Source organism: Zonotrichia leucophrys, chromosome 2 (genome assembly GCF_028769735.1).
Source record: "Zonotrichia leucophrys gambelii isolate GWCS_2022_RI chromosome 2, RI_Zleu_2.0, whole genome shotgun sequence".
Lineage (NCBI taxonomy): Eukaryota > Metazoa > Chordata > Aves > Passeriformes > Passerellidae > Zonotrichia > Zonotrichia leucophrys.
In genome coordinates, this window is record NC_088171.1 from 150776075 (window position 1) to 150796124 (window position 20050).

Here is a 20050-nt window from a genome sequence, read left to right on the forward strand (position 1 = left end):
TATATATATATCTGAAGGGGAAGCACATACTCTCATTCATTTTCAGCTTCCCTCTTTTATTTTTCTTTTCAATCACATTTTAAGTGCTGTGATATCTATGTGCAAATTTATCAAGACACCGAATATTTATTTTTCCTCCACTCCTGGTAAAGATTCTCCAGACCCAGAGCAGGAAGGGAAACCTGGTCACACCAGAGGGCTGTGTGATGAGGAGTAAATGATAAGAGGTTTAAAACATTTTAAATAAATAAATAAATAAATAAATAAATGAAGAGAGCTGTGAGAGGATGAATGGGGTTGCTTGCACAAGAGAGGATGGGAATAAAATATTGTAATATTAAAATCTCTGTTCTACCAGTATCTTTGGCCAACTAAACTCGACCAGTCTCAACTAAATAATTTACAGAATCACAAAACACTTTGGGCTGGAAGGGACCTTTAGGTTCATCCAGTTCCAACCTCTGCCATGGGCAGGGACACCTTCCACTATCCCAGGTTGCTCCAAGTCCCATCCAACCCAGCCTTGAGTATTTTCAGAGATTGGGCACCCACAGGTCCTCTGGGCAGCCTGGTTCATTGCCTCACCACCCTGTAACTCTTGCTTTAGACACAACAACAGGAGGAAACAAGGATGGAATCTGAATCAGAAGCCTGGATCAAGCAGGACACGTGGCTGCACTGATCAGCCTCTCCCACAATCATCAAAGCTGCATTACTGGTCAAGCTAATTTTTGGTTTCATTAATAAACAAAAGCAAACCAGGAAGGTGGGAGGCCTCAGAGCACAGGAAGGGTGATTTGTTCCATGGATGACCACTGGAAAATGGGAATCAGCACATTTAACACCCTAGAAGAAGTCTAGAAACCAGACTGAGGATGAGAGAGAAAAGAATGTTGCAGCTGGCAAAGCAGGAGGAAACAAGGGGTAGGACAGCAGTGCCCTGATACATCAGGGATTTAAAAACCTGCATTTGCATCAACACAAAGAAGAGGGATTTTCCAGAAGGGCACAGGGTGATAGGAGAAAGGGGAATATCACTGAGCTAAATGAGAGTAGATTTAGATTGGATTTTAGGAAGAAATTCCTTACTGACAGAGTGGGGAGGCCCTGGCAGAGGCTGCCCAGAGAAGCTGTGGCTGCTCCATCCCTGGAAGTGCCCAAGGCCATGTTGGATGGGGTTTGGAGCAACCTGGGACAGAGGAAGGTGTCCCTGCCCATAGTAGGGGGGTGCAACCAGATGGTGTTTAAGGTCCCTTCCAACCCAACCCATTCCATGATTCCATGATTAAGACTCCAGACAACACCCAGAGCTCAGCCTGGAGATGAGATGGAAAAGGGCATCACAGCTGGAGCAGACAGCAGAGCAGGAGAGCATCAAGGGGTCAGAGAGCAGCTGGGCTGAATCAGTGGTGATTTAAAGAGCAGAAACACCTGGACAGGGACACCTGGACCTCAGCAGAGCCCAGCAGGGCAGGATTGAGCACTGTATTTTCACAGCCCCACTGCAAAGGGAAAAAAACAGCCTAGAAAAAGGGATAAATGCTTGATAAAGTATAAACCTTATTGCTAACAAAAAAAAAAAAAAAAGGATGGGGGAAAACCCTTATATTTTAATCAATCCTTCCCACTCCACAGCACACAGCTAGTAAAAATTAAGGATTCAGTCAGCTGAATCCTAAATCCTCTGTGCAGAATAAAGCACAAAGCAAAACTTGGAGCTGCCACCCCACGCAAGGGTTTGCAAACAAACATCTCCTTGTTCCTGCAGCACTCCCAGACACAAGGATGCACCTCAAGCTCCAAAATGTCACAGACAACTTCAAATGCTAACAAGAAGAGGGTTCTGCAGGGCGTATTCAGCGTGCTGGTGGCAGAATGAAACGTGCTTTTAGCTCTGCAAACTCTCTGCTTTTTGATATGCACACAAAGACACCGAGCACTTCCATGGGAACACGAGGTTTCCCCAGCAAAGTCCACTCCAGCGCCAGATGCCGGAGGTTAATTGTACCCCACAGCTCGGGGGAGCTTTTATTAAAAGCTTCAAACCACAAACACTTTTCCAACTACAAAAGCAACCAAAAAAAAAGTTTCTGCAGTCAGCCGAGGGCCACCGCAGAAAGCAGCGCTTTGTACTTTTAAAAGTGGTTTTATTTCCTCTCCTTGTACTTCCAAAGCCATCCCACTGCCTCAAGCTCCTGAATTAGCCTGGAAGGAGGAAAAAGTGATAAATAAACAACATCATGGCCTGTGTGAGGCTAAAATTGAGCAAAAATGGGGCAGGTGACAAGCCAGGAGCAGTTCCCAGCGTTGTCATTGTGCTGGAAATTGATAAATCAGGGTTTTTTCCTGAGAAGCTGTGGGACAGTGACAAACTGCATGCAGGGACATCCCATCCTCAGCCAGTCACTGGTGACATGGGACACAGCACCCTCACAAGTGTCCCTCCCTGCTCACAGCCTTGTCCCCAAATCACTCATTACACACAAAAAATGCTGTGCAACAGCAGCCACAGCCCCCAAGCTTTACCCACAGACCCTGTGCCAGCCCCATCCCTGTGTCACACACCCCCTCAGCTTGTGCCAGCCCAGTTCGGTCCCCATGTTACACATTGCCCCCTGTGCTAGGGCACTCCTGTCCCCATGTCACACCCCCCTTGTGTTACCCCTGTCCCCAGGTCACATGTACAACCCAAACTCCTGTGCTAGCCCTGTCCCCATGTCACATGCACACACCAAACTATGCCAGGCTAGCCCTGTCCCCATGTCATATACACACCTCCTGTGCCACGCCTCATGTCACACACGTGCCCCCTGTGCTAGCCCTGTCCCTATGTCACATGCACACCCCAAACTCCTGTGCCAACCCTGTCCCCATGTAACATGCACATCGCAAACTATGCCAGGGCAGCCCTGTCCCCATGTCACACACATACCTCCTGTGCCAGCCCTATTCCCATGTCACACACATCCCCCCCATGCCATGCCCTGTCCCCATGTCACATCCCCCCTGTGCCATGCCCTGTCCCCAAGTCACACACACCTGTGCCCGTGTCGCACACCTCCAGGCCAGCTTGTCCCCATGTCACACACCCTCAAAGTGCCAGCCCAGCCCCATCCCCATGTACACGCCCTCCCCACCGAACCTGTGCCAGGCCAGCGCTGTCCTCATGTCGCACGCCCACACACAGCGCCAGGCCATGCCTGTTCCCATGTCACACACACACACGCGCCTGTCCCCGTGTCACACAGACCCCCAGTGCCAGCCCAGCCCGGTTCCTGTGTCACACAGCGCCAGTGTCACCACTGTCCCACGTTCCCAGCCCATGTCACCCCCCTGTCCCCTCAGCGGCACCGCAGCGCGCCCCTCACCTGCCGCCGCGCGCCCGTCACCGCCGGCACCCAAACATCACGTGACCGCCGCGGCCCCGCCCACCACGACCACGTGTGCCTCCCTCCCCCCCATCGTTGTAGTCCACATCCCGCTGATACCGCCGGCCGAACCTCCCCTTTGGACTACAACTCCCAGAGTGCATCGCGACGCGGCGCTCCGTCCCATTCACCCGACAACCAATCGGCGGAGGGGACGGCCCGAGGGGGCCCCGCCCATCTCATAGCACCTCCCTCTTCAGGGCGCGGCCCGGGGCCGCCCCTCAGGAGCCGCTCCCCGCCTGCCGCCGCTCCGGGGGATGTTCCTTGGTCCACATCTTCCTCATTCTCCTCATCCTCCTCATCTTCCTCCTGGGAACCCCAGGAATGGCTGAGGGAGCTGGGGGTCTTTAATCTGTAGAAAGGGGTCTCAGGGGGCTCCTCATCACTCTACAGATCCCTGACAGGAGGGTGTAGCCATGAGGGGAGTCGGTCTCTTCTCCCAAATAACCAGAGATAGTCTGAAAAGAAGCGACCTCAAGTTGCACCAGGGGAGATTCAAGTTGGATATTAAGAAAAATTATTCACTGGAAGGCTGGCCAAGCATTCTAAAGGGCAAGTAGTGAGTTCACCTTTTCCCTGGAAATGCTCAAATGAAGTGTAGATGTGGCGCTTGGGGACAGGGCTGAGTGGTGAGTTTGGCAGTACTGGGTGAATGGTTGGACCCAGTGATCTTTCAGGTCTTTTCCAACCTTAATGATTCCGAGATTCCCTGACAGGTCCATGCCCTCCTTCGTAGCCTCACAGTGCCCAGGGCACTGCTCACAGAAATAAATTAATAAACCCCACCAAGTCACTGCTCCTAAAGCCACTAATTCTCTCCAAAACACCACAAATTGCAGCCCGAGACTGGAGGTTCACCCAGCCCAAGTGCTTTGATAGAGCAATCTGGAGTACAACTGTACCTGCGAGGAGTTCGCTTTTTATTTGCCCAGTGACAGCAGCTTTACGTGGTGGCTGGCTTGCAAAAGGAGTTATAAAGAGGATTTTCTTGATAGCGCCTTTAACCAACAATTCATTTTAACAAGGGACTGACAAGCCAGCTGCCTGTTCAGAAATGGAGTTCTGCACCAGTAGCCCTGCTAAAAAAAAGCTTTAAAAGGGCTGAGGGGCCACCTAAGCCTCCATAAACCTGAGGGTTTTACAGCACCAAGCTGCAATTGGAGCAGTTGCCTCCATCTTTTGCTGCATTGATAATCATTTATTTCTGTGGACTCTGAGGAAAATCCCTTAGGAGAGGGGACATAAAAATATACTGATAACGAAATACAACTGTCTGCTTGTCGTCTGCAAAATCCTCTGACTACAGCTGCATGTGCAATGCCCTGTGTCTTGCTGGGTGGTTTTTTTTGAGGGTGGAGGAAGAATGAGTTAATCCTGCAAGAAGCATAGATTACATTTCAAAAACCACTGTGAAAATTTTGCAGTAATTTTCAGTACAAATCATATTTACCTCCAGCGTGAGCCTCATGAAAGTAAATAAGAAAAGAAATATATAAACACGTGCCAATATAAAACAGCCCAAGTATTCCAAGGGACAGCAATCATAAAAATTACAGTGGGATAAATCTCATATGACTGCTTTGGTTTGCAGGCTGCATCTTGCTGGTTTTGCATTTTGGAGCTGGAGAAATACTGCTTAATCAATACGTGCGTTATTCATACAATAATAATGCTGCACATTCTCTTGGGACATTTTTCTTCTGAGGAATTTGAGCTGTTGCAAACCTTCTCATTGTGTGCAGCAGGGCTGGTCCTTGTTATTAGCAGCTGCTTATTGATCAGTAACAGCTTTTAGAAAGACTGAGGGTGGGTTTTTGGCATGGTGTGGAAGTCAGGTCTTTTACATAAGCAAGGCATTGTGCGTCATTAAGATGTTGCTTTCTCTAAATTCAGGGAAAAACCCCATATAATTAACAGCTTTGTTCCATCCCACAGTGATAACATCTATAAATCTGAAAAATATACAGTCAGCTGTATGGGAACCAAAAGCTCCAGGGGCCAAAACTTTATTAAAACAGCTTAATCTTCGTGTTCCTCATCTTTGAGTGGGAGGAAGTTGCCAGTTTCCCAGATGCTGTGTGGTGTTTCCCAAGGTGGGAGCAGCGATTTCATTCCACACGAACAAAACTCCTGGAGGTCAGACCCTGAACCTGGAGTGGTTTGGGAAATGTGACTTGGGGGTGAAGTTGTCAGTGTGTTTCTGCTTTGGAAAATTGCCCCTATTCCTCCATAAAGATGAAATGGAGGATCTCTAACAGCATTTAGATAAAGTCAGCTGTGATGCTTTCACCTCATCCCTGCTGGGATGATTACCCACTTAGGCTGGCTGTGTCTTCAGGGAATTTCTTCCACTCCTTGGAAGGAGTTTCCTTTTGGCTCACAGGTTTCTTTTGTGAATCATCTTAAATCATAACCTCTTAATAGCTGGGCTATTGAAGTATTTATGGAAAGGTAGTCCAATTGTCCTCTTGCTTTTTCCCTGAGCTGTGTGGATTTGGCCTCCCTGTAACAATTTGTGTTACACCTTATTACATCCTTACAAATAACTCACTGGGACTTCATTCCTATACCACAGGACTTTTCTACAAAGCAGGAAAACCCAGACAAATAACGTGCATTAAATAAAGTGTGGGGTTTAGGTTATAATTTGGATTATGTTGTTAACACCAGGTATATTGTCTAAGGTGCTATTTACTTCTCTCCTCTATTGGATTGACTGTAAGTGTTGATAAATTCAGGAAGAGTGAGGTAAATAAAAAATATGTCACAAGAAAGTGTCAGAGAGTGCCTATTTTATCCCATTAGGGCACAGATGTAAACATGGCAACAAAACCATTGGGGAAGAAAAAAGAACAATTTATCATTCCAAACAGATGAAGGAGACAGCCTGGCTATTTGTCCAGAGTATGTACAAACACATTTCTCCAGATTTTAAAATGTTCCAGGAATTATTTATTTAGGGTACTTTTACATTTGTGCTTAAGGAGTCTCCACTTTAAGAAAACCAAACAAACAAAAAACCAAACAAAAAAAGCGCAAGCAAAACCAACAAAACCCCCCATCCCAAGCAAACAAACAAAACCCTCCAAAAAAACAGCAAAAGCCAACCAAACAAAACAAATGAACAAAAACCCAAACCAAACCTGACAAAACTTCTTTTCAGAAGTTTCTTTCTTTGTTTGGTCCAGGTTTTTTTCAGATTTAAACGAGTAATTATTCTCCCCTTTCCTTTCCAGATTCCTACTTTCTTTTACTATTTCTTTTCCTACTCTTTTCAGTTATTAGGCTGGGCTTGTGGCTTTCCTGAAGACTGCTGGAAAAAAAACCCCGATTTTTTTAGCAGTACTCAACTTTTCAATGCTGAATTAATTGGCCAACCACACAGTAGGAAAAGCACTTTTTTCTGCGATAAAAATGCTGTTTTCCACTCAAATGCTTTAAACACCAAGCCAGTCAACTGCAAGGAGCACGGCAACAAACACAAGTCGGCCTGAATGCTTCACAAAACCAAGGCTGACTCTTATTTCCTATTTCCAGACATTCATCCAGTGACCTGAGATTCCCTGAAAACAGCACAGCTCAGAGAGCTTATCACAGCACATCCGCATGTTGCTACCTGTGAGCAATTTAATAAAAAAGATATTATAGCAACAGTAAAAGGAGTCTGGAAAAAGCCAGCTAATCCCTGAACAACCTTATTTCAGTCTATTTAAAGTCCAAGAGAGACTTGAATTCCAGGACCGAGCAAAATCTGGCATAAAACAGATGTTTTCATAAAGTGCTTCAGTGGCAGCAATACATGTCCCAGGCCAGTGACCACCTGGCAGGTCTGGTAAGTCACAACGAAGAATCACAAGCCATAAAGAAATGATTTTCAATACTTTGTGTATTCCTGCATCAGTTACATCTGGTTATAGCTGTGGATTAATAGCAATAGCTTGGGATTTTAGTGGCATTTCACTCGGATTTATCTGAGCGTTGCTACATCTGACCCTTCCTTTTCTGGAGACATCTGACTGCATCTGAATTAGGAAAATAAAAGCCACGAGCCAATGTAAAAAACTTTGTCTCCGAGGCAGTGATAAGTCAATCACCTCATCAATAAAGTGTGTCCAATACTCTCAGTAATCCTGGTGATCAGCTTTGCTTATGGAAGCTGGAGATATTAAATCGAGCTCGGAGCAGGGATGACAAGTGGCAACTGAAAGTGATGTTGACAGAGCTAAAGGAGCCCATGCTGAGAGCAACAGATGTAACACAACGGTGAGGGAACGGGGCTGGTGGCAAGGAAAACTGAGAGGTCGGAACAAATCCCTCACTCCACTTAACTCCATGACAAAACACTGGCGATTTTTCGCTGGGTTCAGCAGTGCTGCACCTGGATAATCAGAGGGAAAAATTGGAGGGAACAGAGGAGCTGTGGCCCAGGAGCTGCAGGTATGGAGAATGCAAGGAAAGCACAGCAAAGAGTGAATGTGTCGGGATCTCCAGCTGATCAGAGTGACCCCGAGAAAAGTTGGAAAGTCTCTTTTCCCAGCCCGGCGCTTGGAGAAGGAGTCAGAGCTCTTCATTTCTCAGTCTCAAGGTTGTTTATTGTATCTTATCTATAAACTTCTTTCTTCTGTCCTACTGAGGTCCACTCAGCAAGACAGAAGCATTCTGCCTGCCTCAGAAGTGATGTTATCTCTTTTTATACTAAAAACTACGTGTACAATATTTACAATTACTTTCCAATACCTATCACCTATGTTAAACAGTGAGCTTCTACTCTAAACCAATCCCAAAGTACCAACATCACACCAGAAGATGGAGGCCAAGAAGAAGAAGGAGAAAGGCTGGACACGCCCAGATCCCTCCATCTTGCCCCCCTGGATCCCCATTCTAAAAACACCAAAATCTACTTTTTCACCTTGTGATAAATTCAGTGTCATTCTACTTAGTTTGTCGTGGCTTGCAGATCTTCATTTAAGTTTGGTAACTTGCTCCACGGCTCATAATCAAAACCACAGGCATTTTGGGCTCTGTGCCAGGGTTTCTGAGCCCCCTGTCAGGGGTCTTGTCCATCCTGGACAGCCAAAGGGATGCCCTGGGTCCTGAAATGAATGGAGGGAGATTCAGGTCTGAAAATCTCAGTGCTTCCTCCTTCCCTATGATAATTCTTGTCCAAGGCTGGCTTGGATGTGGCTTTGAGCAACCTGGTCTAGTGGAAGGTGTCCCTGCCCATGGCAGAGAGGGTGGAATGGGATAATATTAAAGTCCCTTTCAACTCAAACCATTCTAAGGTGTCGCCCTGATTTTTTAAGATTTTCTAAGCCTTCTGATGTTTACATTCTTGTAACAAACTTTCTCACACACTTTCTGTAAATAACTTGTTGTTTTGCATTCTTTTATAGAAGAAGAGAAATTTGGTGGACTGTTGGTTCCTCCGGTGTCATTGGAGAAGTGGCACTTTCACCCTCCAATCCACTGTCAGTTTTAGAAATCTAAAAATGTTAGAGTCATAAACTCCCCTTTTTTGCCTTGAGAACAACAGTGTGTGTGCGCCTCGTGTTATTTCATGTCCTATAGGGACAATGGGGCATCTAAAGTATCCAGAGCATAACTGAAAACCTCCTTTTTGTGCTGCACTTGTGAAATAATGAAAAAGGAACCCCTGAAATATGAGTGGGTCTATAGGAAAATAAGAAAATAGGAAAAAAAAAAAGAAAATAAGAAAAACATCTGGATTTAAAATGTCTAATTCTGGTTTAATTAATCATCTGTTTTTAAGGCTGAATTTCCTCTACCATAATCAAGTCTCTATTTGGTTACTGTTATTAAAGCTGCAGTTACTACCACTCATTAGTCAGGAATTGTTCTTCCTGCCTCTTCTCTCGTCCCATTAATAGGTTTTTTTCCCCTGAATTACACATTTTCAAAGGTAAAAGGTTTTCTATACATTTGTGCTACATAATGGGGCACTTAAGGACATGGTTTAGTGATGGACTTGGCAATGCTGGCTCCACGCTTGGACTCCATGATCTTGGAGATCTTTTCCAACCTTGATGATTCTGTGATTTTATGATTTTATACATCTCTCACAACAGATTATAACTCTGTTCAAACTGCAAATGCCACTGCAGAATCATTTTTAAACAGTAACACTGGTCTGAGACATGTGAGAAAATCTTCCATTTCCTAAAGAAAATTTTAAAAATGCCCAAAGATAAAACCAAATTTTTGGGGATTCAATGCCAAAAGTAAAAGTGCTTTTTCCAGTGTTTATAAGGACTGAGCAAAACTTATGTTGAAGTCTCTGTCCACACTATAAGACAGTGAGAGAAAAGAACAAAAAGCAACAGCAAGAAAGATCCAAGATTTAGACAATGTAATTACTTACAAACATTGAAAGAGATGAGCTTAGGGAGTCTAGAAAATTGAAGATCTGGGGAAATGGGAATAACTTCTCTGATACATTAAGCCTTGCTGCAAAAAGAAACAGAAAAACTGTTCTCCATGTCCACTGAGGATAGGTCAAGAAGCCATTTGCTTAAATTGGCATGGATTGGTGGGAGAAGATTTAATTTAGATATGAAAAGCCACTATCTGGTATTAAGGTTTGTATACCACTTGTACAAACTACCTGGGAAGGCCTGGAATTTTGGCTGCTGGAAGTTTTCAAAAACAGAATTAATCACAAATCATCGGTAGAAGTGGTTTTTTTGTGATGGTTGAGATGATTTGGGGATGGACCAAACAGTCTCCTGAAGCCTCTGTATTCTGTAGGACAATCTTTCTATTTGGACAGTCAATGCCCTCTTCAGTGGGATGGATTGGATAGATTAAGCCCATAAGAAATTTTAACACCTTCTGTTTTAAAATGAACATTTATTAAAAAATCAGTGTTGTTTTAGACCCACATATATTTGACCCATCTTCTCCCCTCACCAAAAGTGGGTGCTGAAGGAGCACAGGATGATTCTGATGAGCACTCTGCCAATCTCCAGCTGCTTTCAGTTCCAAGATTTCCTGGCCCTGTTGTGATCCTTGCTGATTCCTTCCTCTATCTCCAACCCAGATTTTAGCCCATGAAAATGTCCATTTATATTTTTCATGACTGACACCTGCTCCATGAAGAATGTTCTTTGTTTTATTTTAATTCCCATTACTTTCATTTAAAGACACGAGTCTTTGCACCAGAGCAAACCAAATTGTTGCTTTCACCCTTTTCATCCAGCCTTTAAAAGATTATTTATATCATTCAAGACCAGATAAGAGGATGATCTTATCCCAAGTCTGCTTATTTCCTTTAAATACCTTTTGTTAAAACTTTTTTTGGACATCCAAAATAATTTTATTTTCTGGACTATTGACAACTTGTTAGTCCACTAAAAAAACCCAAGAATTCTTTAAGGTGCAATTAACCAGAAATGAAATCTTTTTACCTTCCTTCATCAAAGTTTCAGATAATTTGTCTGGTTCAGATGTCAGGTTTATAAGTTTGCAGTTCCCTGGATCTGTCCTGGATCCTCTCCAGTCTTCACATACCAGGGACACTTTAAGTGAAACATTGCACATTGTTGTTAATAATTCAGATATTTAATTTTTTATTTGCTCTAAAACTCTTGGGTAAATATATCCAGCCCTGCTGTTTTGTCTGTGGTTATTCTGTCTTTTTAATCCAATTTTTTTTTTTCAGGCATCCTCTCAAAGCAGGTCTGTGATTTTTATCAACCCTGTTTCTTCCATATTTCTTTCTTATTTCGAATATCAGTTTTACCCTCCTGTTCAACCACACTCACTCATTTTTTTTGTCCAAGAGCAAACCAGTAGCACACCAGTGACTTGTTTCCTTCTCAACACCCTGATGGTACTGTCAACATCTGTAAGGATTTAATTCCTTTAACTTCCCTTTTTTAACTTTTCTTTAAGAGCTTTTTTTCCACCCAGTCCTGCTGCTGGATTTGAGCAGAGCTTTGGTGGATGCTCCCATTGGGATGTTGATACACGGTATGTGGTGGAATTTGCTGCAGGATGCTGACTTCATGATGAGATTTTGAACTAGATTTCTATAGCAGCCCAGGGGTTGTGTATCTTCTTGTGGGATCAGTCACCAGCTGCTGCTTCAGACTCAGATGTGATCTTTGCTCAGTCTCCATGGAGGGACCTGAATTCCCTCAGGATGCTGGTGGGTGAGAGGCCATGTCCAGGGCTGCAGCAGAAGTATAGCTGGTGTGTCAACAGATGGGATTCTGTCCCTCTACCCAACTCTGGTGAGACCCTACCTGGAGTTATATTTCCAGCTTTTGGGACCCTGAGATAAGAAGGTAGTGGACCTGTTGAAATGAGTCCAGAGGAGGAAGTGAAGATGCCCAGAGAACTGGAGCACCTCTGCTGTTGAGAGAGTTGGGAATGTTCAGCCCAGCTGAGCAGAGAAACCTCTGGTGAAACCTTAGAGCCCTTTTCAGTACCTAAAGGAGCTTTTTATCAGGGCCTATTGTGATAGAATCTTTTTAACAAAAAGATGAGACATTTAGACTGGATTTTTGGAAGAAATTCTTCCCATGAAGGTGGGGAAGCCCTGGCACAGGTTTCCCAGAGAAGTTGTGGCTGTTCCACCCCTGGAAGTGTTGAAGGCCAGGTTGGACAGGGCTTGGAGCAATGTGGAATAGTAGAAGATAGTCTCTGCCTATGGCAAAGGGATTGAATGAGATGATCTTTAATGAGATGATCCTCACAACCCAACCCATTCTATGATTTTATGATTCCCCTTCCTGCCATTCCTACATTTTTGGCTTTTTGACATCAGTCAGTACCACTGTACAGGTGTGTAGGAATGTCTTTTGGCCCAAAGGTGCATTGTTCCATCTTGGCCTGGAGTTTCAGTTCATAGAGGTTCTTGTTGATCTGTTTTCCTCTCTCCTGACAGCATCTGGCTTACCTGATACAGTGTCCCTTTGGTTGTTTTCCCTCCACCAAGTTTTTTATGTGTGTATTTCCATCTCCTCATTCAGGCTCAGAAATGCCAGTCCCATCACCTGCATTTCTGAGGTTTCCAGCATTTACATAGTAAAACTGCCGCGTTAGCTCCTGTCTCCACAACCTTTTCAAATGTCAAACGTTTTGTTTTCCATTTTCTGTTTGAGTACTTACTTCCCATGACCTATTCTTCATTGAGAGGCACCTACCTTTGTGTCTTCATCTTTAGAAATGTCATCCCAAGCCGTATGCTCTGGTTTGACTTCCCTCACTCCCCACTCCCTCACAGCCTCCCTGATTTTAAATGACCATGCCTCAGGTGAACTCTGCCTCTCCTGTGCTGGATTTTGACACTCTACACATGTCACTTGAACCTGAAGTTGTCTTACATTCATACTCAGCCTCTCCACCAGTCTCTCTGGACCTGCAAGAGATAAGGAAGCACTTCACAGAACATCACCTTCCTTTGGGTTTCTAATTTTTGCTTCCACACACAGGACCTCCCTTACCTGTGTCATTGATGCCCATTTGGGCTGTGGCCCCAGGCTGCTCCTCATGTGTCTCTTCTAATCTTCCATCTGCCTTTATGTCTTCTAACAATAAATGGCATCATTTTATATTTCTTAATATCTTTAATAAGTGATAGCTGCTTTCCTGATTAATCCGCCAAGCATCTTAATTTTGCTGTCCTCTTGCAAATGGTCTTAATATCTTATTGCTAGGGGTTTCTGTATGATTTCTCTGGAGGAAATAGAGAAAAAATATTGTAGTGAAACAAAAACCTTTCAATGTGGTTTAAACTTAGTAATGACCTGGAAAGGAGACAAGGTAAGGGGGATTTGAGGATATCCCACTGCAGAGCTCAAGAACATATGCTTTAATTAAATTTAGCAGCCTAAATCAGCTCCTCCCCTCCCATCTGAATGGCTGGCAGATAGTCTGTGATCAGGAAAATATGCTTTCTTTTGCCCTTATTTATGTTGCTAAAATTCCTCCTAAAATTTCTCAGTGTCGTGACTGCATATAGCAATAGTGGGAGCAAGAAATCAGACAACAAGATATCACCCAGACCCACACGAGGCACTTTGGCTAACAAGGTGATTGTAGTACAGGTTGCCAATACTGATTGGATCTCTGGTTGCTTTCTAGCACTGGAAATGAGATCCAGATGAAGAAATTTTAGCAATTAGGTCCTGTTTCATGGAGAAGATTGGGATGGTTACTCTGCAAAACTGTCTGAGAAAAGATTTCTTAGAGATTTTTTTAGTCACCTGTGTCCATAAATGCCAATGCTTTTCCTGTTAGAATTGCATAATGTTTAATGTTGGAAGGAAGTGTGACATCTCATCCTTAAGGGAAAGGGAGCTCTCAGTCTTTGTAGATGCTCCTGGGCAAAAGGAACAACAATAGTCAGACAAAGTTTACAAAGCTTTATAGGTAAATTGCAGACTTGGTGTGGAAGTTGATATAAGTTACTCCCTGACCTCCTGTGTAAGCACTGGCAGTGGGTTCTGGAAAAATGGATAGAACAGAAGAGAAGAGGGTGAGATGGATTAAAGAAAGGAGGGGAGGGAGGGAGGGAGGGAGAAGGAAGGAAGGAAGGAAGGAAGGAAGGAAGTCATGCATCAGTCCTGTCTTGATCCAGCTTATGGGGTGCCCATGTGCCCAGGCTTTATGAAGGTACATTTTTATAGATAAATTTTCCCCATATTGGAGATAAATTTCATTTTCTAGGCAAATCAGTTGTCATCCACAGCCTGCTCTTCTAGACCTGTCTGGAAATGGGTCAGATGCTTCTGAGATCTTGGATGGTCCTGACCCTCCTTACACGTTCTCAACCTCATTCCTGTGCTTGGGCTTTGCTGAGTTGTCCTGATCTCCAGGACCCAGAACAAGGATATTTGTCCCCAAAAGTGCTGCCCTACTTCCATATAGCCCCTTCTTCCAGCCACAAAAACCCTTGGCTGGCTCCACTGTTTAATGTTAGAAGGAAGTGTGTTTGAGTTATTGGTGTTTGAGGGATAAACCTCAGCCCCCTTTATCTTCTAGGCCTCTACAGACACCTTAAAGATCATCTCATTTCATGGGCAGGGTCACCTTCCACTAAACCAGATTACTCAGAGCCCCATCCAGCCTGATTTTACACAGCCCCAGGGATAGGGATTCCAGGGACAGGAAGTATTAAATGTTGGATATCTAAAATTTTCTCCACTGCATATCCAGAGGTGCTGCTTTCTCAGCAGAGCTGAGCAGTTCCTTCCCAGTACTTCATAAGATCCAGAACTCTGGTTCTTTTCTCCAACACCCCAGGAAAGCTCATCTCAAAATCATGTTCTGGGTGCATGTAATGATCACCAATGACACAATCCTGACTGTCTGGTAATGCAAAATCTGTCTCTTTTGCAGTGTAATAGAGATTATCTTCCTTGCGTTGGAAGTGGGTGGCTTGGACTCAAGTCTCACAGGTTGGGAAGTTTCCAATCCACCATTCCCATGTCCTAGAAAAATGTGCTAATCATGCAGCTGGGTTAAAGCTGCTTTCTATCTGGCTAGGCAAAGCTGTGCTTTTGTGTGGAAAAAGGGCCCTAAAGCTCCATAAACCCAATGAAGGAACAGCCAAAAAAGCAACATGACATTGCAGCTCATGAGAGAGGGGATTCTAGGCAACCTCTTGGGGGAGAGCATCAAAAGGGTGTAAAAAATATACTGCAGAGGACCTTTAAGGTTAAACAAAACACTCATGTCTGACGTGATAAAGAAAGGGAATTTGTTTGAATTTCCCTAATCCTCATATGGAAGAGCTTTTTCCTAGAGGGTGTCCAATGAAATAATAGAGGTTACCTCCCTCGGTGGATGGCCTTTGTAATGTTGTTGAGCCTCATCCCTGCTCTCGAATAGATTGCCCAGGGATTGGAAAATTACTTTGCCTTTCTTCTTAAAAATGAGCTTTTACTAACTATTGTAGTGAGCTACAGCTGTATGTTTCAGAGGAGAGGTTTTATCACTGATTCTTTTCAGCCTGAGCATCCTTTTTCTAAAAGGAAATAAATGCTAAGTGCAAATACACCCTGCTCTCATTAGGACAGCTTTGTTCTTTGTGTTATGTGAGTGGGAGAGATGAGCACAGGTCTGTGAAGTGCTTCTGACTGGAGAGGACACAGAGCAGCACTGAGACTGGCACTTCACACCTGGGTCTGTGCTGTGGTCTCTGGGCATCTTTAGTGCCTCATCCCCACCTTCAGTACATCTACTTCCTTAAAATATCCTGGTTATTCAGCCATTTCAAAGCTGTCATTGATGGCAGATCTCCAAGGAAGAGGCTGGATGGTGCAAAAGAGGCATCCACAAGGTAAAGCTTTCTCTGCTTCAAAGCTGAACAGATGTTGCAGTTTGTGGCTGGAAGGATGCTGCATTATAGGGAATCCCTGGATCCCAAATTAGTTAAAGTTGCCTCTGTCCAAAGCAGCATGGCCAGCTGGTCGAGGGAGGTGATTCTCCCTCTCTGCTCCACTGAGACCCCACCTGGAGCACTGTGTTGACCCTGGGTGACACCAGGTGCCCACCAAAGTCCCTGTGTCACTCCCTTTCTTTAACTGGACAGGGGAGAGATAATGCAATGACTCATGCTGTGAGATAAGGTCAGGGAAAAAAACACTCACCAAAAGCCATCATGGGCAAAACAGACTCAACTTGGCAAAGAATAATTGAATTTTTTACCAATTAAATCAGAGTGTGATAATGGGAAAAAACCCCAAATCCTAAAACCACCTTTCCCCCACCCCTCCAGGCTCTGGTGTGACCTTAGAGAACCCTTCAGTAGCTAAAGGGGCTACAAAAGGGCTGAACAAGGCATGGAGTGCCAGGACAAGGGGAAATGGCTTCCCACTGTCAGAGGGCAGGGTTAGGTGGGATATTTAGAATAAATTCTTCCCTGTGAGGGAGGTGAGGCCCTGGCACAGGGTGCCCAGAGAAGCTGTGGCTGACCCATCCCTGGAATTGTTCAAGGCCAGGTTGGATGGGGATTTAGTAACCAGGTCTAGTGGAAGGTGTCCCTGCCCATGGCAGGGGGTTGGAAGTGGAGGATCTTTAAGGTCCTTTACAACCCAAACTATTCCATAATCACTTGTAGTCAGGAGAACTGATGAGGGTAGTTGAGAAAGGACATTTTAGTCTTAGGCTGAGTGACAAGCTGAAGAGTTTTATTCTGCCCACTAAATTTCACCAAGAATTCAAATCATGACATGACTCATTAAGATAACACGCCCCAAAATTTTACAGAGCAATTGTTGTTATGCTGTTGGGTAGCACCTCCACCCTGGATCAGAATTGGTTCACCTCAGTCCTGGATCAGCTGCATTCCAGTCCTGGTCCAGAGTTAATGTGAAGTCAATGGAAGAACTTCTACTGAGTCAATAATCCCTGGATCAATTTCCTATGTCAGTTCACAAAGCGCTTTTGAATAATGTATCCTGAAGGCTTTATATAAAATCGAAATTAGTGTTTTCATTCACTTGCATATCATCAGAATAAAACTTTTTTTGGAAATTGTTTTACTTGGTTATTTATCTGTTTGGAGATTGGAGCTGAAGTCTATTGATCAGCCTGATTAAAGAATGTGAAATCAGAGTGAGGCCGGCACTCTAATTTTAATGAGTTAGTGTATTCTTTTTATTTTTCCCAGACAGATTTGATAAAATGAGATACAAATCTACACACCTGCAGGCTATTGAGATAATACAGTGCTGGGCTAGAGAAATGGAGAGAGGATACCTGCATTCATCAGCATGATAAATGCAAAAAAGGAAAATGATTAACTTTGGAAAATGTTTTTCATAGTCCACTAGCTTAAGATATTAATGAATTGGTGCTTGAATGAGCCAGAGCTCTTAATCTTAAAGTGATATAATTTCAAGCACAACAGGATTAAATGTGAGCTGAAAGGAACATTGCATCCATCTCCTGGCCCTGCATGGGACACCAAGACCCCCACCATGTGCCTGGGTGTCATATTTTTATTTTCTGAAAAATCCCTTCACCCAGGATTTTTCTCCCGGGAAGCTGAGAAGCCTCAGAGAAAAAGAAAAACAATAATTATCTGATTTGCTTCTCCTGTGTTTTGCTCCTTTGGAATGTGTTTGGACATTGTTTACCAACAGGTGGTTGTTTCATTGGTTTCATGTGAGTTGTTTTAACTTATTGGCCAATCAGGGTAAAGCTGTGTCAGGACTCTGAAAGGAGTTACAAGTTTTCATTTTTATCTTTTTAGCCTTCTGTAAGTATCCTTTCTGTATTCTTTACTATAGTTTAGTTTAGTACTCTTTAATATAATATAGTATCATAAAATAATAAATTAGCCTTCTGAGAACATGGAGTCAGATTCATCATTCCTTCCTTTCACCCTGCAAATAGAACACCTGGGAGTGTTTTAAATGCCCCTGACTTAGTGTTACACTCTGATCTGTGTCACACTCTGATCTCAGTGTGGGCTGCCACCACAAGTGCAGCTGGTCCTGCTCCTTCCATTTCCCAGCTGGCCCTGGCTGCTCATTCCTGTGCCTTCCCATGTTTGGCTGGGCAGTTCTCTAGGTGGGGGCAGCAGAAAGGGCAGGAATCACTTCCAGCAGCAGCCTGGAGCTGGACCAAGTGAGAGTGACATGAAACCTGAACTCTGAATGGCACCATAACCCCCTGTGGTTATGGAAACTTCAGTAATTAGGAAATCCTCTATGGTGCAGTGGTATTTCAGGAAAAATAAAAAATTATGCATTCATAAGTAAAAACAGGGGTTGCTTTCTTTTTGTCTTCAAGGTGATTCCTGCTACTGAAATAATTCATTGGCAATGAAGATGGTGAAGGGTCTGGAGCTGAAGCCATGTGAAGAGTGGCTGAGGTCACTTGGCTTGTTCAGCTTGGACCAAGGACAGAGCCTGAAGGAATGGCCTAAAACAGAGGAGGTTTAGGTTGGATATCAGGAAAAATTTCTTCATCCAGAGGGTGGTTGAGCACTGTAGCAGGTTCCCCAAATAAATGGTGACAGCCCCAAGCCCGACAGAGCTTAAGAAGGGTGTGGACAATGCTCTCAGGAGCAGGGTGGGATTCCTGGGGTGTCCTGTGCAGGGCCAGGAGTTAGACTTGGTGATCCTTGTGGGTCCCTTCCAACTCAGGATATTCTGTGATTCCATTTTAAACATTTGAATAAGACTTTAGTGAAATCTAAGGGATAATATAATGGGAGAGAATGGAGATGTGTCCTTTAGGCAACAATTTCAAGGTTCAGTAAAATCTGTTTCCTGGCAGGTAGAAAAAACCAAAAACCATCACAGGTGTTTTGCAACCTGTGTTTTGCAAAACTGAGATTTATTAGGCTTCTCAAAAGGGGAGCTTCTTCTACTGAATTCACCTTAATAGAGAAGTGGGATTAAACAGAGATCTTACAAAAAGCAAAAACCTCAGAAGAGGAAACTGCATTTTAGAGCTCAAAGGTGCAGGATAGCACAAGCATTCCTAAAAGTTAATTCAGATTAATCCTCACAAGGAAAATTAAAGCACAGAGCAAGGATTCTTCAGCACTTAAACTTGAAACCAGTAAGAAAACATTGAATTAGAAATACAGGGCAGACATTGAAGAAAATGGAAAAATGACCCTGCAGTTTAAGGTCTACTTCAGCTCTGTTTCCTGTAAGGACTCTGCTGTGGAACCTGCTAAGAAAAGACAAGATGATTAATGGGAAGAAGACTGTGGACATGGAAATTTCTATTACCAAAGTGGAAACAAAACTCTCTAAACTCGTTTCATTTAGCCAGGGAGAAGGGAGGAGATACAGAGCTGGGTAATCAGCATCCTTGATATTTGAAAGAGCTGGCTCAGGAAATCAGTGCTCCATCTCAAAGCTCTTTAATAAATGTATGAATTTGGGGGTGGCTCCATCTGTGTGTCAAATAATAAATATAGCGTCCATATAGGAGTGCAGAAAAGCAACCACCCAGACCCAGAAATGTGCAAGCTTTAGAATAAATCTTCCCGAAAACAAAAATGAATGAATAATTAAAGAAAAGGAACGACCAAAGGAGGTGAAAATAAATCAAGATGGGAGGAAATACAGATTTATCAAAGGCTGTTTGTGTCTGATATCTTTCCTTAAAAAGGATAACCAATTCTTATGGATGAGAAAAATGCTTTAGACATAATCCACTTAGACTTCAATGAATATCAATATTGTGCCACATGGGATATTATTAACTGGAGAAAATATGGATCATTTCCAAAATACTAATGTAGTAAGTAACTACTAAAGAGAAATGACCTGGGATTCTGAAGAGAGGAGAACTTGTAGTTTGCAGGGCAGTTTTTAGTGGAGTTTCACAATGCTCTGTCTTCAGACTAATCTTATTTAACGTTGCCATTGGTGACCCTGCCTTAAAAATAGAGCTTTACTAATGACTTTTGTAGACAGCACAAAGCTGGGAGGTACAGGCAATTCAGGAGAGGATTGGAGTATTAGTGAGGTGAATTGGATGGAGAACTGAAAAATATAATGGGACAAAGAGTAAGGTCATGTGTGTGGGGATTAATAACAAGAGAATCAGCTGTGAAGCTGGAGCAGTGGAAAATGAGGGAGTAAAAAGGGCACGTTGTGTTTGCTGATCACAGAATGATACAGCCT

At 43.7% G+C, this 20050-nt stretch overlaps 1 protein-coding gene across 7 annotated transcripts in view; it reads right to left on the bottom strand.

Moving 5' to 3' along the window:
• The window catches only part of TSNARE1 (t-SNARE domain containing 1), a 471893-nt gene extending 468472 nt beyond the window's left edge, over positions 1-3421 (bottom strand). For 5 of the 7 annotated variants that reach the window (XM_064703638.1, XM_064703641.1, XM_064703642.1 and 2 more), the window contains exon 1: positions 3369-3421. The gene's annotated coding sequence lies outside the window, so the exon portion shown is untranslated. The remainder of the gene's footprint in view (positions 1-3368) is intronic. The other 2 variants (XM_064703640.1, XM_064703643.1) reach the window with 2 other exon arrangements.
• Between the last annotated feature and the right edge of the window lie 16629 nt (positions 3422-20050).